This window comes from Neolamprologus multifasciatus, chromosome 15 (genome assembly GCF_963576455.1).
Source record: "Neolamprologus multifasciatus chromosome 15, fNeoMul1.2, whole genome shotgun sequence".
Classification (NCBI taxonomy): Eukaryota; Metazoa; Chordata; class Actinopteri; order Cichliformes; family Cichlidae; genus Neolamprologus; species Neolamprologus multifasciatus.
The window spans coordinates 15,420,646-15,446,174 of NC_140453.1; the positions used below are offsets into that span (position 1 = coordinate 15,420,646).

Below are 25,529 nucleotides of genomic sequence, written 5' to 3' on the forward strand. Positions count from 1 at the left end.
CTTGGGATAAGGTTGTCATTTATCTTGAGTTTTTAATCAGGTTCCGCCACATTAAGGAAAAAAAATGTTGACATATCAATATATATGACTTTCAATCACACCATGCCACAGAACAGAAAAGCTATTAATATGAAAATTACCATATTAAAAGTGCTTCATGTGCTGTTATGTCTTGGTCACTGTGCTTTCCAGCTTCCACAGCACTTAGAAAAGCAATAACGATCAGAGCTCTGATGGAATGATTTGACAGCACGCAGCTTAAAGGAATTCAAAACGTAAGCACTCACATTATATTGATTTTAGGTTAAATAAAACATAACTATTCTCATTCATTTTAATGTTCAGTATGATTTAAGTGGAATTATGTCATGTTAAAGGCTAACAGAGCAGCAACAATGAAGGCCAAAAACTGCAGTTTCTCAAGTGACCACTTGAGGTTGGCTCTAAATAATAATAATGGATTGTATTTATATAGCTCTTTTTGAGACCATCAAAGTGCTTTACAATTCCACTATTCATTCACTCTCACACACTGGTGGAGGCAAGCTACAGTTGTAGCCACAGCTGCCCTGGGGCAGACTGACAGAAGCGAGGCTGCCATATCACGCCATCGGACCCATTGGCCAACACCAGTAGGCGGTAGGTGAAGTGTCTTGCCCAAGGACACAACGACCAAGACAGACAGAGCTGGGGAATGAACCGGCAACCTTCCAGTTACAAGATGAGCTTCCAAACTGCCTGAACCACGGTCGCCCCATAAATGTAAGTCTTCCATCTTAAATGCCAGGTATCTGCGTTATGTTTGAGCCCCAGGGGTCTAAAACTTTGTACAAAGCTCAAAGTGCACCCTCAGCTGAATTGTACTGACATACTTTTACAACTATGTACAATTAAGTCATACAGTTTAAGAAAGGAAAAGATGGACTCAAATCATAAAATAATTATTATTTAATGGCCTGGTGCGTCTGCAGCAGTCATGGTAGCATCAGTGAGTGGGACACTGATTTAAAAGGGCCTATGCACATCAGGTTTTGGGAAACACTCCTCATCCGGACAGAGTCAGTGACCCCAACTGTCCATGTGTGTGGTGAGCAGTGTTGGTCAAGTTACTTGAAAAAAGTAATCAGTGACTAATTACTGATTACTTCCCCCAAAAGGTAATCCTGTTACTTTACTGATTACTTATTTTCAAAAGTAATTAATTACTTAGTTACTTAGTTACTTTTTAAAAACACGATTTACAACCTGAATAGGTGATAAAGAAATAGATCTTTCAGCCCAATTCTACTTTTTCTGCATAATCCATCATACAAAATGTAATCAAATGGAAAAGTCTCTTTTTAAAACTTGTTTTATTAGTTTTAGTCTTTTAACTTTATGCATCAAGCAAAAATGTAATTATATGCAACATTCTCTGACTGGAAGAAATTTGTTTAACATTTAAACTTATTTTCTGCACATTCCAGCACATAAATTTTTTTTTTGTGTGTGTTTACACTCGCTCTTTCAAATAGATGCAAGTAAAACACAGCAGAAAATAAATAAAATCAAAGACTCAGCGGTCCTGTTGCTCTATTTTCACCTGTATAGCAGGAGCGGGCTAGGCGGAGGTTTACCCTGGTGCAGGTGTGCCGCGGCGGTCAGTTGAAGAATCCGCGAGTTTCTCTGTGAATTTCTCATTACGTCGTAGCCCACTCGGTGCTTGCTTGGAAGTTAAGGGTTTTTTTCGCCGTAAAAATAAGTTTTCTTCCCACGCACAATGGACACTAATGTTTTTGTCACTTCTTATGGAATCAAACTCAAAGTAAGGTCAGTACTTCCACGCTTTAAACGCTGCACGCTCATACTCTCTCCCGCACTCGATATATTATCCATTGTTGATCTGCACACAGCTGTTGTCACGAACGTCCCACTCACTTACGTCACTGTCATGAGACACTCTCCCAAATCACGATTTTAGTAACGAGGTAACGCAGCGTTCCTACGGGAAAGTAACGGTAATCTAATTACCGTTTTTGCAATAGTAATCCCTTACTTTACTCATTACTTGAAAAAAGTAATCGGACAAGTAACTGCCCATCTCTGGTGGTGAGTTCATTAATCCAGCATCTCTCCGGTTTTATACACTCTCCCATCTAAGACAGATATTTTTGGACTTTTATAACTGAGATTTCCTTTCTCTTTGAGTGTTCTATATGCGTGTGGGTCTAATTAGACACCGGTTAAAGATGAAGTTTAAAACTAGCTGTTCATGCTTGAATTTGTTGTGTATAGTCAGTAAAAATTGGCCAAGGTATAGGTTATAATTATGTACTGTTGCCTCTAGTGGTGCTTTTTTTTCTTAATCTTAATGAAATAGTAAAGTGAGTTAACCCAGATGCCCTGTTTCAAAATTGGTTGCCTGTCAAGCCCATATGGTCTGGCACTGAGCCTGTAAAAGCCCAGTGTTACAGCAGAGATAAATATATTTAATTATATGCCTCATATAAACAAATACATTTGGTCATTGACAGTGCTGTAAAACAGTCATTTTTTTTCTATAATATAATAACATATATATAATGTAATAACAGTATATAATAATAGTTTGTCATTTGGGTCATTCAGTCCATTAACTGCATGGAGATTTTTGACCCATATGATTATGTTTTTATGTGTGCAGGGAGCCAAAAGGAAGTCAGCTATTTTGGAAGCTAGTGGGTCTGTGAGATGCAGACTCAAATGGCTCAGCTGGGAGCAGGACTGTCATGCAACTGCTCTATGGGTCCATATACGCAAATAAGGCTAACTTTTTCATGTGGTCAATGAGCTCCTTCAATAGAAACCTTTAAAGTTCTCATCAATGCTTTTATAAGTCTCATGTTTGCTTAGCTCTGTACGATCATGTGATACTCCATATATTTCTGATTATAGAAGACAACCAGTTGATCACGCTGGGTCTGTAAAAGAGCCATTAGGGCTCAGAAAGTGTTTAAATTATCTTACTGAAAACAGGATAAACCCCAGGAAGTTGGGATCGATTTAGCGTTTGAGTTAGAAACTCACTTCCAAAGTTGTCAGTGTTTCTTTCAGCAGTGCTGGTTTTGAAATGTCAGTCAAGCGCTGCTGAGATAGAACAGAGAGACAGGGTTTAAGCTTGTTTACAAAAATAGTGTCCAAAAGAATACTCTTCAAAAATTGAAATGTATGCACAGCTGTTGTGTGGTTGCAGGATTGTTGTAGTTTATACAGCCTTTATAGTGAAAGTGAAGAGGATTTAAATTGTGTTTCAATCAAGGTTTTGACATGACTTATCTGCTCCTACAAGTCCTGCAACTGTCCCAGCAGTGGAGCACAGTGGAGCTGGAGAGCAGTATCTATCAACTATAAAACCATATGTGAAAATTACTGGGCGTGGTAAAGTTTTGAATGGCGGTAAAAAGCCATGGTGTCCAAACTTTGAGAAAATGAGAGAGGGAGTGGAAGTTACAGGAAGGTGATGGGGACGGTTCTCCCTGCAGATCGATTGTCTTGTGACACACAGAGGCTGCCCTCCACCTCTCTCATCACAAGTAAATAATAGAACAAAGCAATGAACAAAGACAGCCAGGAGAGGCTGAGTCTCTGAGAGCCGTTACTCAAAGAGCATCGCCATTTATCAGTGTCACAACAGACATTTCATGCTAGCCAAACACACAGAAAACACACAGTGTACACATATCAATTATGACCGCAGGCAAACAGGCAAGGGCATAGAAATAGATTTACTCTGGCTTTAAGCAACTTTCAGCAAGAAACACACAAGGATCTTCATCCAGCACACGATGACATGCTACGAGCGCAGTTAAAAAAAAACGTGGCAATTCAACGTGAAAAGGAAAGTAGGAAGAAAATGCAAATGAGGTGCTGATTATGCAATCCCGGAGGTTTTTTTTTTTTAAAAAAAAGTCTAACTACTGAATAAAACTTTTAAAATGTGATTTCTATGCAGATTTTCTAATCATTGCTTTAGAAAGGATTTTTATTATTCTAAGTGATGAAACTGGAAAATAATGACACCTACTGTGTGTAGCTTAGCGTAACTCACTTATACTGTCAGCACTGAATAATCAAATTTACACTGTTCCCACTGCACAAACCAGAGCAAACAAGATAAAGAGTTTCATAGACCCTTCTGAGTCACAGACCTGCATACACAAGTGTTAAGTAAACACACATCTGACATCACAGCATTAAATAAAAACCCAAGGCCTTACTGCATGGCACTTGCCCACCCAAGCATGGCAAGGTAATACATTAATGATATATTATTTCCATATGCTTAATATTTATCCCTCCGAGCATTCACTTTCCAATGCAAATCTCATTGGGTGTGACCTCTTATATACTATACAGAGCCTGATAACGGGAGTCTTTTCTCAATATAAGTGACAGCTCAATTCTGTGTGACACACTCCCGTCTCGTTGTCTTTATGCATCTACCTCCCCAGGCGAACGGCTGACAGTTTCAAAGCAGCTACAAAAAAAGTGCAGCAACCCACACTGCCACACCAGTACAGCAGCCACTCCTTCCTCTTTGCCTGACACCCAAAACACAGAGTAAGATTGAGAGACAGTGCTCTGATATGTGAGGCGAGGAATATACTGACATTGTGTGCAAGGAGTGGAAAAAACAGAAAAGATTTTCAATATGGGTCACCGTTTGTCTTCAGGATAGCCTTTTTGCTTCTATAACTGTGGGCGGTGGATACTAGACGTTTGTCAGTTCAAGCCTCTGGTTCACAGGCTTCCACATCCTTTACCCCTGTAACTGTTAGTCAAAAGTTCACTGATGATTACATTTGACACGGGAGGCTGTAAACAGTGTGGGGGCACCTTGGGTCAACAGAATTTGCACCTCGGGGTGTCCATGCTTCTTTAAAGTTTTGCTGATTCTTTTTTTAACCAAATCAGACTAAGGGACTGACTCGCTAAATAATAAAAACTTCACCCAAGTTCAACCTGAGGAAAAGTCTAATCAGTCAGCGAGATCCTGTGTGGATGCAAAATGGAAATGAAATGGAAGCAGTATCCTCAGTCTTTGGGTGTTTGTTTTGACTTCCTTGCTGACATTCCAATTACCAAAAAGAAGAAATTGAAGTTTGATTTATTTTTGTAATCGTGTCCTGTTAATGGTATTCTCCACGGGGCATTAATTTTTGGTTCCAATTTCTAAACCGTCATTTGATTGGTGCAATATTTGTGTGGGCCGATTGTAATATCGTCGCCTACATCTATCTTTCCACTAAGTACTTTGTGACATAATCTAGATAACAGTTAAACGCGCGTACTGCTGTCATTATAGGAATGCATCTTACTGTGAGTTGACAGGCTGGTCATTTACCATCACAACAACGGGGTTCATAAATGTGAGGTGATTTACCCGGAAACCCCAACATTTAACAACGTGGCACTAACAAAGGAGTGGGGGGAGGAATTTAAATCGTGATGTGTACACAGGTGTACACACAGTCAGAAGGATACTACTTACTTTCAATATGTCTGTGAAGGTTCTCAGTCATCCAGGTTATCGTAGTCAAAGGAGTTTGCAAAGAAAAGCGTCTGGACTTCTTTAAGTTGCTTGGACAACTTAAAGAAGTCCAGATGCTTTTCTTTGCAAGCTCCTTTGACTACTTACTTTCAAGATGACTGAATCTTTTTGCTTTTATTTTCATTTTTGTGTCCAAAAAAAGCTTCAACAAATCCCCCAAAAAAGAAAAGAGCACAATAGCTCTGGTATCAAGTTTATACTTGTGCGGTTTCACTTCAACAGGTACACACCGATACCCTATTACTGAATATATTGTTGACAGCATTGGACTCACACTGTGACTGAGACACAAATGAAATGGTTTGCACTTATATATAAAGCATATCTCTTAGTAAATACATACAGTATCTGGGAAATGCTTTTTCTGCAGACTGTTATCATAAAGTAGTGCACAATGCCAATTTTCCTTAAGCCATTTTGCCTGTTATGACAGTGTATTTTTTGCTGTGTGCATGTTATGTAACACCATGCATTTGTGAGAAATGACACCCTAACCGTGTACCTTATCTTAAACTTGGCCATTATCTAAGTGTCCATTATTTTTTGGCGCAGACGATCATCAGGTCTGCAGAACTCCTCAAATAAAAAAGAACTTCTGTGCATCAGAAAACAAACCCTATCCTCCTCAGCACGTCCAGCTACCAGTGACTTTGATTGACCAACAAGGGAGAACAGAGGTTCAATGACACTTTCTGTTAAAGACTAATAAGGTCTTGCGGTTCAGGCGGGCAATGTAGAGAATGTCCCCTCTTCAAAACTAAATGGGTTTATTGGCAGGTAGCTGTCATTCAGCAGCAGGGAGAGCGTTTTAGACAGACTGCTGAAGGGACACTAGAGTGTCACAGTCATTCACAATCTGATTTCTGGGTCCCAGTTCAGGAAAGCGTCCAATTGGGAATCACTTATGAAGTGCCTGGTGATAACAAGCTAGGCCAAGGCTTCTATCAGGAGCAGACAGATTTGCACTTGAAGCCACCATCCAAATGAAAACCCTATTCTGCTCAGAGGAAAGACTGAATCCAAGCCACTATTAGTATAGATTGCTGGCTTGTGGTATTCCATATACTCACGGGTGAAATAAAGCAAAAGGAGAAAGAGACCTAATCATTGGGTGTAGGCTCATAGCACATTTTAACAGAGCGATTCCAAGTCAACGTTCTCATGATTGCCTCTTTTGGGACCTTCAATCAAAACTTGCCTTCAACTAATGGAGTCTAGTCAGCTGGAGATGGCTCTGTTGGCAATTTTGGCTTTAAGTTTGTTCACTTCATTTTTTGATGTGTGCTTTGTCATGAAGTGTGAAAGAGGAGACTTAAATGTATCTTCAAACTTTTAAATATGTTGCTATGTGTCATTTTCACTCTTGAACTCTTGGCAATATTGTGAGAATCAAAATACAGGCGTGGTTTAAAGTAATTGCATGACTGGAAATAATCTCTTTTAGGTTAAAGGAGTCTCCTTCTAGAGCTTGCCAGATGCAGACACATGACACCAGAGAACTCTCTGGACAATTACCTGCTTTGTTCTCACATATTCAGACTTTGCACTAGAGAGCTGGCAGGGCAGGCTGTTTAATATTCAAACCAACTGATTTGTTCTCTTACACACAGCTCTTCTGTGTAGATCTAAAAAATGTTATGGCTATACAACTGAATGCAAAGGAAAAACCCACTGTGTGAGCCCTGAGTGAGATTACTTAAACACACACACAAACAGAACAGATTGGCGGGTAGTTGCTGGAGGTTGCTGGCCGATGCTAGCAAACAGATTACCCTACCAAAAAGCTCCTTTGATTGCTTTGGTTCCTGGCAGATTGTTGCAATCGTCCATAGTTTGCACCACAAATGCTATCTGCAAACACTTGAGATTTACTCTCCAAGCTGCAGTGCGATGCAACCTAAAAAACATTCACCTCCAGTGCAAAAAAAAAGTAAAAGAAAGTTGTGCCTTACCACTGCAACCAACACATTTCAAAAGGTACAACTTTTAATTTGATTACGAACAGACTACTGCTTGAACCCTCAGGCCAGCAGGGATCCCGAAAGGGTGACAAACTTTAAACTACAGCAATGGCGATGTGAAAAGTTTGCAATGATAAAAGAAGAAAAAAGATGTCTTGATGCATTCTCAATCATCCAGGGAAGTAAATCTCCAAAAAGCTGATTCTGTTCAGTCTCAGACTGAAGAAGTCACTTGGATGAGTGACGAAACGTTTCTCCCACAAAACGCTACGTCCAGATGAACAGAATCAACTTTTTGGAGAAGAAAAAAGATGTTGAGGGGGAAAACACAGTGGAGAGCGGAGTAGTTTATAACCACTAAGTATAGTGCCTCAAAACTAAATGCTTCTACTCTAGCCTTCCTTGTGGGGGAGAGGAATTTGAATTTTTTTTCCCCACAAGCACCATATTATTTATTTTGTTTACTTTGATGTTTAATGTTGGTTAAGTTAGCTAGCAGAGCAGCTGATCAGGTTTTTGTAAGTGTTTATGATGCAATAGTGATGTACGCTGGTTGAAGAGGTCCCCAGTGTATTTTTGCCAAAATACAATCAATAATGATGGTTTGTGAATCTTTGCAGACAAATCTGCATTTTCCATGCAAACTACAGATGACCAGAGCAATTGCAAGGAGGGTTTTGATGCCTCTGGAAATCCCTGACCAACACACACTTTTCCTTGGCAACCAGGAAATCACCTACCTGTCTCTTGGCCTGTTTGGCTTGGGCTTTAGCAATTGATTTCATATCAACTGCCAGCAACCAGTCTGGGAATACACATTTTCCCCTTGCAACCAGTTGTTGACAGATGGTTGCTAACCCATCTATGCCTCTGCCTCTCTATGCCTGTGTGACTGACGCCTTAGTGCACTTTCCAATTTATCATAAAGCATTTTAGATGGAGCATAATTGGTTAATTTTCACTAATCAGACTGCCTCCTGCTGCTCTTTTTCCAAAGTAAATTAATTTGCAAATAGAGATAGAACTAACAGATGCTATTTGCTATTCATTTCTATGTAATAAGAGTCCTTTTCATTAGTTTACCAATCCAGACAGTCTTAAATATCACAGGAAGGACTGTTAAAGAAGAAACACACACTAGAAAAACACAAAGTCTATGAGTGTTCATAGCCCTGAACAGGTGCCCCAGTCCTATTTGTAGGAGGTATGATTTTCATTTAATGCTGAGTGCTATTTTACCCTATTGTAAAATATAATGTAATCCATTTAGATTTAATACACAAATCTAATTGAAATAGCTATGAATGCATTCAGACTTTTAAAAATGCGGAATGACCAGCAACAGCTCAAGTATAGCAGTCAAAGTAATCTTTACCTGTAGATCTATCATAGCCGTGCCATTTCACATATAAACTACATTCAATCACAGCTGTCATTAAAGCTGTGTTTGATGGCCACCTGCATGCCTGCCTGACCTGAATTTGCCATTTGGCGCTCCCGTCTGAGCCCTATGAGAAACAAGACGAAGAATTGAGAATAAACCGGCAGGCGGGAGACAGAGAGTAAGGGATAGATGTGACTGAATTGTTGATTTGTGCACATCACAAGGAAGAGTTTGGATGGATACAGAGATGTAAAGGGAGAGAGTTGGTGGATGCAAAGAGACATCCCAGACTGGGAAACTCTTGCATCACAGCTTGAAGTCCATCAGAGCAAAAGAAATAAGGCAGTCTTGAAATGAACTCGAGGGAGACAGAAAGGGGGGAGAGTCAAAGGATCAAGATGAGTTGGAAGATGAGATGAGATCATGGGGATGAGCATCACTCGAATGTGTAACTAAGAAAAGTTGTATTTGGCCTTTTAAAAAAGTTGTTAAGTCAGCTCTTACTAAGCTAAGGAAAGTCTCCTATTCAAGAGAGTAGGGTTGTGCGATATGACCAAAATCTCATATCCCGATATAAGAATTCTATCGTCCCGATAACGATATAAATCACAAAAATGTAACATTTTCTGTAAATTCTGTGAATCTCGGGCAGCTCGACTTGCGGGAAATGTTTCCAGCTGCGTGTCATGTAGCCGGAGTTGAGTATTTTAACAGATGCATGAAACTATACATTTTTAGACATAAGTTGTAACGGCCGCAGTTTTCTTTGTGAGTATTCACAAAGCACGGCGTGCTGCGGGTAAAAGCCTGTTCTAATGTTTGAGTCTAAGGTTTATTTTTTAGCACCTGGCAGCTCTTGTTTTGCTTCTCATCCATAAATAATCTGCTCTTTCACGTGATTCAGTTTATTTTGAAAAGTCTCAACAGGATCTTGAGCTTTATTGTGAAAGGTTTATGTGGAACATAAACAAGCGGACACGCAATGGTGTTACAGTCGTTGGTAACCGCAACGCATAAAGACAGGCACTTGTCCTTCTGTAGTGTGGTTATATAAAATATAAGAGAAAGAGAGAACTTTAAGAAATGAATATAGCCACTACAGTGACCATCAAAACGATGAAAAAATATTGCCGTAAACAGTTTATTTTGCGACACCACGAAACAAACGATAGCGTAAAATGAAACGATAGACGTTTTTATATCGTCCTCCGATATATATCGTTATATCGAACAGCCCTACAAGAGAGTTATTTAACTTCTCGTATAAGGACTCACAATGTGAGTTCAGGCCATACAGAAATAGCAACAACCATTTTTTAACCAAAAATATATATATATCCAAGCATCACTGCAGTCTTGTCACTACTGAACACCACTTATCCTGACTTAACACCATGTTGAGCCTTGTCAAGCACCTCTAGTCCGCGTCTGAGTGTCTCTGGGGCTGTGATTGGAGTGTCAGGCCGAAGCACAGCACAACACTCCATAAAGTAGCTATCTGGTGCTCCATTTGGGAACACTTAAGACTCTCCCTCTCCTAATTACGTGGCTCTAATTAGCTTGCGGGTAGAATCCAGTAAATGCCTAATTGTCTATTGACATTATGCAATGAGCTGCAACAAAACCCTCTATCTCTGTTACCGTATCGCCTGAACAGCGAAAAATATAGGCTGCTGAAAATGTCAGTCTTTGGGGTTTGAAGTGCACTTGCACAAGACGGCACAAAAAGGAAAGAGAATCCCAATATTCATATTCAATATTCCAATCATGACTTTTCAAAGTCAGTGGAGATATGAAAGACTCAAGTCTGTCAGAGTAAGGCTGAAATATGTCTCCATTTTTTTTCTGGCTCTGCCTTCCAGTGTGTATTTATTCTTTTTATCAAATCTAAATTAAGAGCTTTATTGGTGGAAAATACTCATGAGCAGCAAAAATAACAATTTAACACAATGAGCAATGCTCAGCTGGCAAATAAAAAAGAGAGGGCATAAATTGATTAATGGTAACACTCACTCATGCTATTGCAGGAGATCCCACGGGCATTTTCAGGATTCTCCAAAAACTCACATGCCTGTATAGAAAGTGTGAAAGAAGGGATGCTATATAGATGTAACCATTTGAAGATTCAGCCTTTTCTGCTTTGGGAATAAGCACATATTCAGTACCTTGTGTGTAACTGAAAGCACTTATGCCTAAACCTTTTCAAGTAGAAGAATTAACACTCCACAACAGCAGTAATTGATGCATGTTATTTATGCATTTAATCCAGTCTCTCTGGTGTGCAGGTGGAACATTTGAAGCATCAGCAGGAACACGGTGAATGGTCAGCTTTCAAGGTAACATTCACCAGATGTAGTCATTTCAGTCCTCTTTTGATGTTGCGAGCAAAGTGAGGATGTAGAAAATGGATCAGGGTATTTTGATGTGCCACTTGAAGCATTTAATGTCTTTATGAAAACAACGACTGGTGCATTTTAGAGCCTTTCTCCTCTTGTCATATTTTGTTTGTGTATCGGACAGAAAATTGCTCCTATTTCAAAGCTTACTCACATTCGTGGAGGAAGTACATCCTGTTCAGACAGACTCTGATGAGATCCAATTATCAGAGTAATAAACACAAAATGTAAAAGAAAATGCACCTTATCAAATAAAATTCTAATCTTGGGTTTTTCTGGCAAAATGAATCTTGTGTATAGCCTGTATTAAATGACTGACATATGAATATTACTCATATTTGTTGCTAGCTATTGTCTATAAAGACTAAAGAAAGACAGAAAAATTACTCTGCAATGAGAAAACGTATGTTTTCTTGGGCTACAAGCTTCTGATGATGATGAAATGTAACTGAAATATTTAAGCACATCGGCTGCCATGCTAACTAGCCGATCATTACTAGTGAATTCAGACACTGGGGGAATAAATGGTTTATATTCCTGTTGCTGTTGTTGTCTCCCCTTTTCTATCGTGTTAACAGAGGAGCTCTGAATCTAATTCAGTGAGTAACACAGAGGAGTTGTTTCGGGTCATAACGTGTCGAGTGTTAGCTGACAGGCGCAACCGTTGGCTCATAATATTCTTCTCACACATTACATTCTGTCAGACGAGCTGCAGGTTGTTAACAACACTCATGACATGCGTGGCATCTGTCTTCTGGGAAACACGAAAGAAAGTCAAGACCCCAACAGTCTCTGCTGTACATATTGCATCTTGCAAAAGTTGGCAAGCTAACATGTTGAAATAAAAAGCTAAAAGTGGTCGGACTTGTGGAAACACAGATTATACTTGAACTGTGCTTTCATGCTTGTTTACACCCACAATATTATTAACATTCTTGCTATAGTTTCCTAGATACAGTGGTTCTGACCCTCTCTGGCCACCTTGTACATTTTAGCCATTCACCATGATTGTTGGACTTCAGATTTTATCTCTCTAGCAATTTCCTTATAATGAACAAAGTAGCTCCATATAGCCATCCAGACTCTTCCATTAGCCTATCAGATCTGTACATTGACAATGTACAATGACAGGATGTTCACAATCTGACATCATGGTGTGTGAACAATAACTTGGTCTTAAACATGACAAAGACCAAAGAAACTATTTCAGAGTTCAGGAGTAAAAAGAAAACCATAGAGACACGCATACCTCTATACATCAATAGCACATCAAAAGCAATTTTCCTGCACCCCAGCAAACACAGGTAAGGTTCAAATAAGGATTCCTTATTTCTTAAGGAGGATATGCAGAGCAAACCTCGCCCCAAAAGCTGCTTTTCAACTTCTACAGATGCACAACAGAAAGCATTTTCACAAACTGCATGACAGCCTGGTACAGTAGTTGCACCAAAGCTGTCAAAGGCCCTCTAGCTTGTTGTGAAAATGGCTTAAAACATCATTGGCACAGAGCTACTGTCTTTGGAATATCTATACATCGGCAACTGCGTGAGGAACGCCAACCAAATTATGCAAGACTCTACAAACCCTGGACACCATTTGGTTAAGCTCCTCCCATCAGGAGGATATTTCAGATATTTCAGACATTTCAGATATTCTGCTGATGAACTTGCACTCTTGTGATCCTATTTTAATGATGTTAATTGTAATTGTAGTTTTTCTTTTTAAATGTATACTAATACTCTCTTTATCAGATTTATGGATATGTGTCACACTTTATTTCTTACTCAGTTTGCCACAGCAGAGAACTTGATGTATCTCATTTGCTAGATTTTTCTGCTGGATGCCCCTCATGTCACAAAGCCCAAGGCACTTGTGCCTTCTCCCGGGATCAAACATTTGTTTAACTGTGTAAACCTGCACAGAGACTACAGAACCAGTATCCTGAATCTAAAAGAATTAATCCGTAATATTTGACTAATAAGAATAATCTGTGAATTTATAGGCTTCATCTAACACATTCAGAGACAAGTTCGTATGTATTTTTACTGTATTAAAAAAAAAACATAGGATCCACTAAATTGCTACTTTAAATACCAGTTCTTACAACCTTTCTAGCATAACCTCTTTGGAGAATCAGACATTTTCATTCTGTACACAGGCAAATCAAATAGAAGCAAAAAATCGCTCTTTTTTCCCCCTCTTCAAAAACCAATTCTAATTCATTTTGTGCTGTCAGGGGCTTCTCAGGACTGAGATTACTCACTATGGCAACAAACTTAAAAAAAAGGCTAAAGCCTAAAGAATGATACTGGCAAGAATTACTGACACTTCAACTGAAGTCACCTGGCAAGTGCTACTTGTTACTGTGGCTTACTATCTTTATCCCAATCCCTGTTTGAGGGCAGGGAATAACAAAAAGGATATCATGTAAGGAGAGTTTTGCCCAGTAACAGACAGTGCAGTGCGAGCATGAGAGAAAGTTTCTTTTGACAGAACCATTATTAATTCATTGAACTGTTTAGTAAATTTTATTGAAGCCTTTTTTTTGCTAAAGCTCACAAGCAGCCGTCTTGTGCTAATGTGTGTGAGCAGGTGCACTCATGATAAGTTTTTTTATAAATTTCTGTGTGTGTGTGTTGGCTTGTTGGTATCACTTGGGGCCAAAACAACAGTTTCACTGAAATACAAACACAGCAGCTCTGCAGAAAACTGCAGAGAATTACATAGCTGCAGGTGTTGTTCATGGTATGGAGGGTCCGGTGAGAGCATTTCTGTCCATCAGTAGGCATGTGTGCGCATGTTCAAGAAGATGTGTGCATGTAAGGCTTGTCTAGGCGGGGTACATGAGGAATATCATGCGAACCAGTACCTGAGTATCACATCGGTGCATAGACTTTGGAGAAAATGTTACTTTTTTTGAGATACTAAAAGCACTGGACAGTAAACACAACATGTTAGTAGTAAGTGCAGGTTGGGCAACATCTCTCCTGTAACTAGCAAGCAAGTCATCTTTATAGGTTAGATTTTAGACAATAAACAATTACACAGAATTTAAGATGAGGGAATAAGTGGTTGATAACTTTACATAAAAAACAAACACAATATTTGTATTTTGAATCTGCCACTCCCTGGCTTTCAACAACATACCAGAAGTCACATGCGCAATACAACTACAGGAGCTGCTCTGCTATGGAAAACTAAGCTATGAAGCTTCTGGCGGACAGTGTTTGTCCTGATGTTTATGCCAGAGAAGGTTTGGAAATGTGTAGTTATTGAGTCAGCAGAGTTTAGCACCTCAGTACATCGTGATCATGGTGTACGATTTGTACATAAGTTGCTGAGGTTTCAAAATTCTTGAAATTTTTTGTGTGTTACTAAATACATTTGTCTTCATGCTTTTACTATTTTTAAATATAGAAATGGCCCATCTTATAATCCAGCCTGTGTTTGTGTGTTTTGCTATTCTCTGCAAGAGTGGAATTCTCTCTCTATTTTACTAAAGCAGTGGTTCCCAAACTTTTTTTGCTGGGCTCCCCTTTGTTTTACAAGAAAAATGTTTCGCCCCGCGTGCACGCACGCATGCACACGCACACATCCTCCAACCATACACACCCATATTTTGCTCCATTGCGGTTTATTTCACACCTCAAACATTTAGTAAACAATTAAGCAAATACAAGTAATCTGTAATAAATTACAGGTAGTAAGAAAATAAACTAACTAATTTATGCTACGTCCACACCTACATGGGTATTTTTGAACACGCAGCTGTTTCGTCCACACGTAAACGGTGTTTCGAATCACCGAAAACTGAGATTTTTTTTAAAACTCCTTTTTTGCGTTTACGTGTGGATGAGGAATACAGAGTTCGTCACGCAACGTCAAAGGTATGTGCCTTTTTTCACGTCACGCTGTGTGCCACGTTATTGTTTACATGAGATGAATTGCAGAATGGCAGATAGAGACAAAGTACTGTTAATCTGACTATCTGCAGTTTTTACACGCTTACATATACACACGCAGTTAATGTCCCTCCATTTACAAAGGCAGAGGCATCACGGTGTGATTATTTTACGTGTAGTTGTTTTTTTCCTGTGTAATAATATTCAACATTGCTATCAATACATTTTTCAAAAAATGCCTCTCTATGCAAAATAGGTTTAAAAACATAAACAGCTGTGGGATACTGTTTGTCCGGGATTTGAACCGGGGGAACAAATCGTGGCAGGATCAGCCTGATATTATTTGTATCCCACTGTAACTTTACTGTATAAAGTATAGTATAGTATGTATATCTCCAAAATGTCAGGAGTAGTTAGTCATTACAAGAAGTGTTTGTGAACTAAAAATCACGAATGTGGGATACTGTTTGTCTGTTATTTGAAGAGCCCAGCGCTGCTCCCGACGAAGGGAAAACCAATTCTGCAGGGGAGACCTACCTCGGCACTTGTGCAGGTGAAACCAAAGGGAAGATTTGCTTCACCATATTCTCTAGTCTTTGGCTTAGAATGAAGTTCGTTTGGAAACATATTCAGCGATGCTTCATCTCCTGCTTTGCGTTTCTGTAGGCACCCGTGCTAGCAGTGTCCAAGCGTTTTGTTTTTTCCCCCCCCCCTTTTCATCCCGCAACACCCCCCCCCCCCCCCCCCGCCATGGCTCTGCACCCCCACACTTTGGGAAGGTCTGTACTAAAGCATGAACTGCAACATATCCTTGCTTTAATGTATTGACCTGGTGTTAGAAAATAGTAAAAGTTTCAACAAGAAGACTTGAAATATTTCAGAAGTTTGCTCTAAAATTCTTTGACTACTTTTCACACCTACACAGTTTCACCTCTACCATATCTGGGTCGATTTCTGTTGCTTTCCTTCTTCTTCTTTTGTCTCCATAAACACACAGCACCCCCACATGCCTGTAGGATTTATAATTGAGGCCTGGTGTTTGTCATGATAGAATAGTATTAGCTGTATTATTTCTCCTTTTTGAACACCGTGCCAACAAATATACTCCCAATTACCTTCATCATACTGTTACTTCAGGTTGCTGATACTGTGATGTCCCTTTATCTTAGTAAAGTTGGCAGACATGAGCTTGTTGCGTCCAGCACTGTGTGCAGTAGTTCAGAAAACACAGGTGTTTTGTCACAGGCTGCAGATGTCACCCCCCCCCCAGGCAGTAGCCACTGGTCATTCGGCACAACTCAGACTTGGCACATTCTTTAATAGCAAGTACCAACTCCTCAGTATTTCTGGGAAAACTGGAGCTGTGTTAAGTTCAGAAATCTGCCCTGAAACCTTACCATACTTTTTCATTTGGAGAACAAATACCTCGAAACGCTCGCGGAAGCACACATGAGTACTCCTGGGCCCTTCACTTTAAAGCGTGATAATAATTCAAAGTAATTACCGAGGTGAGGTGTCTGAAAAACTCCCTTTTAAGCAGCTTTTTCCACCAAACATCAGCTCTCAGACATAATCACGACAAGCACTTAAGGTACATTAATAATCATGGGCTGAATGACTGATGGTGCACGATTATCACATAGTATTCTGTATCTGTATGTGACGGGGCGTGTGGATCTTTGATACAAAGACACAAATGGTTCAGTAAAGCGCCGATATTGGCAGCAGGTATGGCAGCTGCATGTCAAAGGGGTTGCCATGGTGACTGTGCACAGTCAGCTCAGCCATCCCCTCCCTTCCTCTCTCTGTGTGCCTCTTTCACTCACTTTTCTTTTTTTTTTTTTGGTCCTAGTTATTTCGTCTCATACCAGTGGGCAGCTTTGCTTTGCTGCGGTGGCCTTGTGTTGCAACTGACAAAAGCATCACAGCAACATTCGCAACATCACGACGCTCGTCATTAGCATGCAACAACAGAAGATCTCCCAGAACACACATTTGCAGGAAAGCGACACTGGAAATGGCATCATGCCTTAATATCCTGATAGCTCTTTCCCTCAGAGCACAGTAATTGGGGAGGAAAAAAGCCTGAGCGAACCCAGAGCTGATAATCACATCCTGACAAGAGAAATTATCGTGTTCAGTAGCAGAGCAGGGCAGTTGCGTGTCTCAGACACAAATGTCACACTGCTTTATGCTCCCCTGCCTTATATGCTGAGGTCATCAAGTGCCTGTATGTTAATTGCTTTCCCATGGACTCTGATTCGCAGAGAGTGCAGACCCCCTCTCAAATCTCTGGAGATCACAACCGGCACATTTCTTCATAATCTTAGGTTTTCTGGCTAGACCCATTTTGCAATTTCGTGCTGGCCTCAACCCACACCACTTATATATTAAACCTTCCTTTCCTTCAGTGTATTCTCACATCACTAATTAATGCAGCTTACGTAGTCTTGAAGCCAATCATTAATATAGTCGATTAGTGCAGAGAAGCCAGAGCAGGAGAGAAGATGCAGATTATAATGGTTAAATGTCACCAATATTCTCACTGCGATGTGCGCCCATAATGACAACGAGCTCTGAAAATAGGAGCGATTGCTTCTGATGGGAGTCTCATGCAATGACTCAATGGGTTCTTTGTGTTTGAGCTTGCATACAGGAGCTCGGTGACACACATACACAGGCATTCGCCGTGCAACACTAACATTTAGATACACACACACACACACAAATAAACTCATGGTCACATGCCAAGCCTTTTATTTTAGTCTTGCAATGAGCGATGTGGAGCACAAACACTGAGTCATGAAGTCACACACAAAGGGAAAATGATACAGAGTTTAATGCAGTCAGCACAACCACTTGCTTACAGAAATATATTACACGTATATTCAAGAACCTGAGCCATAACGTGGACATATCCCCCCCCCAACAAATTGAAGCATCTGACATATTCTCTCCGTTTCTTCTCTTTCATAAAGAAGGGAGCAGCTTGCTAAGAGAAATCTTTCTTCTTTTACAAATAAGACTGTGGCTTACAGAGCAGTGGGGAAGAACAGTAAGGTACAGAGCACTGCCACAGAACGTCTTTTGGAACAGGATTTATGGTGCAACCAGCCAGTATTTGCCATCACTCCCATGTTTCTAGGGTTTACAGACAGCACAGTGTGTAACGAAACAGCCTTCTGTGCCTTCAAGACATTATCCATGCCCTGCAAATCCACTTCACAAGTTGTTTAGAAATGTAAGATGATGTTTCAGGGAACCAGTAAAATCAGCACTTTAAAAAACAGGATTAACGTCAGGTTTATAGTAAGAGTGCGGTCCCTGGGTAAGTGTCTTAATCAAAAACAGCCAGTTAGTTTTAGCATTGAGGACTCCAGTGAGACTCAGAAGTGATTCCAACTGGATTACTAATTTGATGTCTAACACTTGCCATATTTTCCTTTCAACACAAATTTCACCTTTAGACCAGGTGGCAGAGCTGTAGAGACATTGTTTGCTTCCTTGGATGTCTGTGAAGAGTAAAAATGGGCTAATACTAATGTTTAATGTCCAGAACAGGAACTGCATTATTATGCTGCTACACAACAAAGAATAAGGCTGTTTCAGGGTCAGGAAATATTCCTTAAATCAGTAGTTTTGCAGATGTATTTGATTTTGAGTTATAACAGTGGTAAATTATGGATTGTATTCATAAAATGTCTCAATAAAAAGGAAGGTTAAATTTCTCAAACTCACATGGGCCCACCCCTGGGCAAAATTTTACCCATATCACCTGCCATCTTTATTTGATTTACCTTTCACTTTGAGTAAGTTCACATCTGTAGCTCTCAACTCTCACTGGATGTTGGACAAAGAGAAGCTTAATAGTTGTTTTACCACTAGATCAAGGGGTTTTTAAAGTCTGGCCTGCAGGCCAGTGGTAGTTCTTGGTAGCATTTTACGTGGTTCATGACCTTGACAGGGAAAGACATGCTGCTGTATACTTTATAAATTCATAGTACAGTGAAAAACAAGACCAGAGCAGGGCTCTTCTTTCATTTCCACTCTTCTCTTTGAGCCATACAGCCGACAAAACCTTCATAATGGTGACAAATACATTTTGTGCGTAAACAATATAATATAAAACACTGTCTTCTCAAAGACATTACAAAAGCTGACTAAAAGTGTTTGGGTGCATTTTCAATGCAAACCTCTATTATGCTTTGGCTCCCAAATCGGTAATCAGTCATAAAAAATTTAACAACGTCTGACCTACAGTTGAGGTCAGAAGTTTAAATACATTCACCGTGGGCATGGATGTCATGAATGCCTTTGAGCTGTTCTTTTTTCAGGTTGGAAAGATGATACAGCATACATCTTTAATAACTTTGAAAACCAAATTACGTGCACAAGTCTGAATTTGTTTTGCATTTTCTCTAATCTACGCGGGGTCACAATTATACAAACAGGCTCAAATACTTACAAAGATTTACTGAAGTCTTTTAATAAGTGGTGCTGAAGGTTCTACAGTATTTTTTGATTTGACAAGGCCAAGGCCTCTTAACTTCTCTTTGGTGATCATGATTGACTACAACTGGGAGTGTCGTAGTCCCTGTGTCTCCCCGGTGGCTCAGCGTCAGGCCACATGCTTTTTTTTTATTATTGTTTTTCTCCACTCTCTCTCTCTTTTGTCTCTGCCTGCCTGGGTGGAACACATTACGGGTTCCCGCCATTGGTACACACACACCTGGGCTGATTAACCACCTGCTGCTTGTTAACCTGGTTTCCTGGCCACTACCTCAGCCAGTGGCTCATGGCTTTTTGTCAGTGGATCGTTGATAACCTTAGCTAGTGCAGCCCCGGCAAATCCTAGTCTCCATACGAATCTCTTGCTTGTTTTCTTGTTCTAAATAAACTTTTGACTTTTCATTCTAAGAACTCTGGGTCTGCGCTTGAGTCCATTTGGTTCTGTGACAGGTAGTTTCTCTTTGCCAAGGTGACAAGGATTTGGCGCACTCACCAAACTGACCACTACAATGGGAAAATTCAAGAAAATTTGCAGCAGCCATTACAGACAAGCCAAATCCCATTTGGAAAAAAAACATTTTATGGTCAGACAAGACAAATATTGAGCTGCTTGGTCACAGTGACAAAAGGTATGTTTGGAGGAGAAAATGTGTCTTTTAAACTTCAAACAACTGTACTAAATATCAAGTACATTGATAGGTATGTTGCACAAAGTTATTGGAATAATGAGGAAGGAGGACTACCTCCAGATTCTTCAACTTCACCTCAAACCAACAGCTAGAAGGCTGAAACTTGGACACAACTGGGTGTTCCAACAGGAAAAATCCTAAAATACACATCAAAACTGGTTTTAGAATGGATAAACAGGCTAACATTGGAATTTGAGGAAACTGACCTCAATCATGTTAAAAAATTGTGGACCACAGCCACAATCTGCACCAACCAACCAGTTTAAATGAACTCTACCAATTCTAATATCCAGCCGAAATTATGCCAGAAACGTATTGTTCACTATCAAAAGGATCTGGTTGAGGTACAACTTGTTAACAGACTTTAAACCAAATGCTGGGACCTAATTTTGTGTGTATTAGAGAAATTTCAAAATTAATTCAAACTTCTACATCCAAGTCATTAAAGATGTATGCTGTACAATCATTCCACGCTGGAAAAACAAACAGTTCAAAGAAATCATTAAAAGCCCTGGATCACCATGACATTTGGGCCCACGGTGAATGGATGACCTGCCGATGAACATTAAGGTGAGCTAGGTGTTAGCTTGTTTTCCCTGTGTAAGTCTCAGGCTTATGTTTGTTGAACAAGGGTACTTAGAAAAGCTATCTTTCAAATGAAATGTGTCCACTGTATGCATACTGTTTTGGTTTCCAGGTTTTTGTATTAACCTCTTTGTCTGACTGAGCTAGCCACCTTCACACACAGAAATTTTTTTTTGATAGGGTCTAATGGCTTCAAGTTTGATACAGCAAGAGCAATTACTGAGTGCTGAGTGCTCCGTGAATTGCCAATTATACAGTTGGCTCACCATGTTTAGGTCAGCCCAACCACACTTTAAAAGTTCAACAAGTTATTTCAGCCCAACAGATGGATAGCCTCTTTGGCTTCACGCAACATGACCGGTTTAGCTTTCTAAAAGGTCTTACATTCACTCCTTACACTTTGTAGTAGCATTACAAAAAGTCTTTCCTCTATTAATAATTAAAAGTTCATGCACATTTTCCTTTAGTTAAGTTGCATCTTTACCAGTTAATAAAGCGCTAACAAATGCCATGTCAGTGACAAGCATCTTAAAATGAGTAACTGGAGTTGTGGCTCAGGTGTATGTGAGGCTTGTCTGAAACTCCCAGCCCTCTTACTGCATCCCAATCACCTGGCATTCTTGCCCAGTGAGACTACCCACACAACAGGACAATCATGCCAAATCCCCTGTTCAGCCAGGGGCAACCGCGGCAGGTAAGGCAGACAACAAAAGGGAAGAAAAGAAGGTATGTTGTAGGGGATCTAGTATCAAAGGATTCATTTTGTAAGGAATTTATGGAAGTGATTTCTGGGGAGGTAACCATATTTCTTGGCTATAACCCCCTGCTCAGCCTCCTTTATGCTCAGTGGACTTACTTTCAAGGTTCATCCAGCTCAGCTGCTTGGACAGATGCCATGCTGGGAGGTTGTGAAGCCACATGTTTATCTCAGTTGATGGCCTGCACATCAGTCAGGAGCCCATAGTAGGATGTCATGGGTTGTTTTCCATCTTCCATCTCTGAGCCTTATGCTCATGATTCACCTGACAGTGGATCCATCACATGTTATTCAAGTGTGTGCAAGCATTTGTTGACTTCCTGTGTTAAAAAGGGGTTAAGAGTCATCTATTAAACTCCACTATAGCTTTTTCCTTCCAACTTCTGGGGATATTTCCTGCGCTAGGCTGGCGCTTGTACTTTAAGCAAGCTTTGATTGTCAGATGGGCTGATAACCCTTCTGCCTCCCTTCCCAGCATCTGTCAATCACTGTGGAGCCTGTGAGCCACAAGAAGCATAAGAAGCTACACAGCCAGAAGGGAAGAGAGTGACACACAGAAAGAATTAAACAGGAAACCAGATTGAAACACACACAGTTTTATACTGTATACAGAAAGGAGAGACTAAGGAAGCTGCTTTGCCCCACTACAGGTTCAAACCAGCAATGCACTGGCTTAACTCAATCGAAGCCTGTTTCAGCATTTCTGATCATTAAACCAGTGCCAGAATTAGGGATGGAACAACATCCCCCATTGCTGCCATTAATCTATTAGTGTTTATTGACTGTTCTAGTTCTTTGCCTGGAGATAATCATGTTTCCACAGTGAGCCCCATTTACTTTACTTCCTTTGCTGATTTGACAGATTTACTTGTTGCTGAGAAAAGCTAACATCCACAAACTGTCACACACTGTGGCACTGCTATTGCTGGGGTTGTGTCCTTTACACATCATACTCTGAATGCTGCTGATTAGTGTGCACTGAGGCCTGAGAGCTGAAAGATACTTTAACCAGTATAATAGCTTAGAAATGGGGGAAGAGTCAATGGGTTCAAATGTAATTAAACAAAGAAAATCTCCTTTTTTTATTACATCTCTATCATATTTCTTTATCTGGCTTGAAATACTGTGTTTTGTTTCGATTTTGTGTGTTACAAGTCTGTAATGAAAAGCTGATTAATTGATATATTTATTATATATTTTTAAAATTTATAGTAACAAAGTTTTACTTTGTAAAAAAATTGTTGGCAGACAACAAACTTACGCTGCATCATTAGGCTGTTTTAAGGAAAGCCCAGGCTATTGTTGCTGATCGTAAGCACCCTCTTTATTCTGACTTTGAATGAATGTCGTCAGGACGACGTTATAGGATGCCAGTATCTAAGGAGATGCTGTGATGTTATTGTTGTGTTAAACATTTGTATATGTATATGTTTAAATGTGGGTTAATATGAAGTGACTTGATTGATTCCTTTATGACTTGGTGAGCCGAAGGCAATTTTCCATTGATGTGGATGATAAAATTATTATATTCTATCCTATTTATGTGAATAAAATAGTTTTTTCAACTAATCTAATGTACTTTAATGGCTCATTCACACCAGCGTTCAGACAATGCAAGCTCAATGTTTTTTAGATTACAAAGACTTTTAAGACTACATGATGAAAATCATGGACCATTTAGCAGCTGAAGTGACAGGTAGAAAGATGAAAAATGCACTTAAACAGTGATCAATGTTTCATCTCTATTTAGTTGACGGCATAAAAAACACAATTCAAGTTGACCGACAGTGAATTCAGCGAGTTAAACTTTGGTGTATTTTGACACATTAATTTGTGCTTTTTGCAAACAAGTGGCAAAGTGTCTCAACAATGCTGAACCTTTCTGCGAAGAGAAGGCATCAGTCAAAAATCCTGAGACGGGGCTGTATTAGATTTCTGCCACGATTCCAAACTTAACTTTCAGACCACGAGGCAATGTCAAAAGAGCTTTCAGTTCCTATTGATTTTGTCATGTATTAAACACACAGCAGTGGCAGCCAACTTCAGAACTGTAAAATTCAAACATGAAGAGAATATACTCCCTTGAACACACAGCAGAGTAAACTAATTACTTTTAATCAAAGTAGAAGGCTGAAATGGGTTTTTACAATACTTCAATTGGTTGCAGTCGCAATCTTTCTTGTGAACAGATTAATGAAAACCTTTTACATGACACCTCACCAGCCAGAACCTGTTTCAAACAGGTATTTTTGCCCCACTTCAGCAGCTGCAGCCGCAGTAGAAGGTAATTTCTGTAAATTAATGGTTGCACGATGCCTTCATGACACCTGCCTCTTCATCAAATTCCAATGACACTATTGTGAGAAACCCATACAGGATTATACAAACAAAGAATGGAGGTGTGATGATATGTCAGAGCAAAAAGAACTGATCATCAGCATGTGTCAGACACCCACCTGTAATTATGTAACACTGTGTGTGTGTATGCGGATCTTAATTAAATCCACATATATGTTTAGTTATGCAAGCATTTGAGTTTTATTGATGTGCGCATCTGCTTTTAGAGGATTTGAGGACATCCATGCATGTACGGGAATGTGCATACCTCTGAGCCTGTGTGTGTGTGTGACAGTAATAAATGTGGTGAGAGGGAGGTGGCAGAGGAGAGTGATGGATCGCCTATGCGCTGCAGGCTGAGTCTCCAGGGAGGGACACTGCTACATCCTACCAGGGAGGGACAACTTAGAGTAATTGGGTCACTGGTGCTGGGAGGAGAGTTTCCACCCAGCCATGCTTTTAACTGAGAGAGCAGCACAGAAGGTAAGGAGAAAAGAGTAGAAAGCAAGGTAGGAAAAGTGATAAATAATGAGAATGTGGTCTTTGTGAAGGGAGCAGGCAGAGGCAGGGAAAAGCATGAAAAAACAAAGGCTAAAAACGGAGCAATAAAAAACAAGCAGAAGAATCACAGTTGGAAAGAAATGAGCCGCTACTTTGGTTTTGATATCGTCTAGAAAAGCTCCAGTGATTACAGGGAGCCATGGATTCAAAGTTTTTTGGCTTTTGTGCAAGCAGATTTCATCCTGCATGGCATGGCCTCATGTTGGGAAGTATGCAATATGTAGAAAACAGGCTGAGGTAGCGCTTATGTTCATGCTCTGCTTCTCTTCTTCCAGTGGAGCACAGCGGTTAAATCAGATCAAACTCTTCTTTAATGAACAGAAAGAGGTGCAAAAGACCCATCTGGGAGTCTTCAGGCCGCTTATGGCTTCTGAAAGAGAGACTGAAACACACAAGAAGAAAGAGGCAGAGATGGAAGGAGGGAGACAGAGAGGGAGATGTGGGCGTCCTCTTCTTCTCTGGCAAGAATGAAAGGTCAGAGATTGAGTATTGTGTAAATCTATCACTACAATGCCGGAAGGCTAATATGCTAGAGCTGGCTGCCTCCCTGCTGATTCTGTTTCTCCTGCACTAACCTGAATAGTTTATGAACCTATACCTGATATTATATGTAGTTTTGTTGACTATGCATCTTTTTAATTTGTTATGATAACCCAAAATATTTTGGCTTAATATATAAAATAAAGGCTGAAATAAGTGATTTTTGACATCGCATAATTAAAAAAATAAAGTTGTTAGACACTACTGAGGCCAAAAAATGTAATACTTTCATTGTGATATTTTAGCACTGTTGGTACTGCATTTTAACAATCAACTTCAAGAAACTATAGTCCAGTTACTATATTTCCCCAAACTTTTTTGGTCCAGCTCTACTGACCC

The 25,529-nt window shown here is 39.9% G+C and overlaps 1 long non-coding RNA gene across 1 annotated transcript in view; it reads right to left on the reverse strand.

Moving 5' to 3' along the window:
• Positions 1-15,930, reverse strand: part of LOC146501813 (uncharacterized) — a 36,590-nt gene extending 20,660 nt beyond the window's left edge. The window contains exons 1-2 of the long non-coding RNA XR_014869649.1: positions 15,717-15,930; positions 1-15,683 (exon numbers count right to left, since the gene is read on the reverse strand). The exon at positions 1-15,683 is cut by the window's left edge and continues 20,660 nt beyond it. This is a non-coding gene — a long non-coding RNA (uncharacterized LOC146501813). The remainder of the gene's footprint in view (positions 15,684-15,716) is intronic.
• Positions 15,931-25,529: the final 9,599 nt, after the last annotated feature.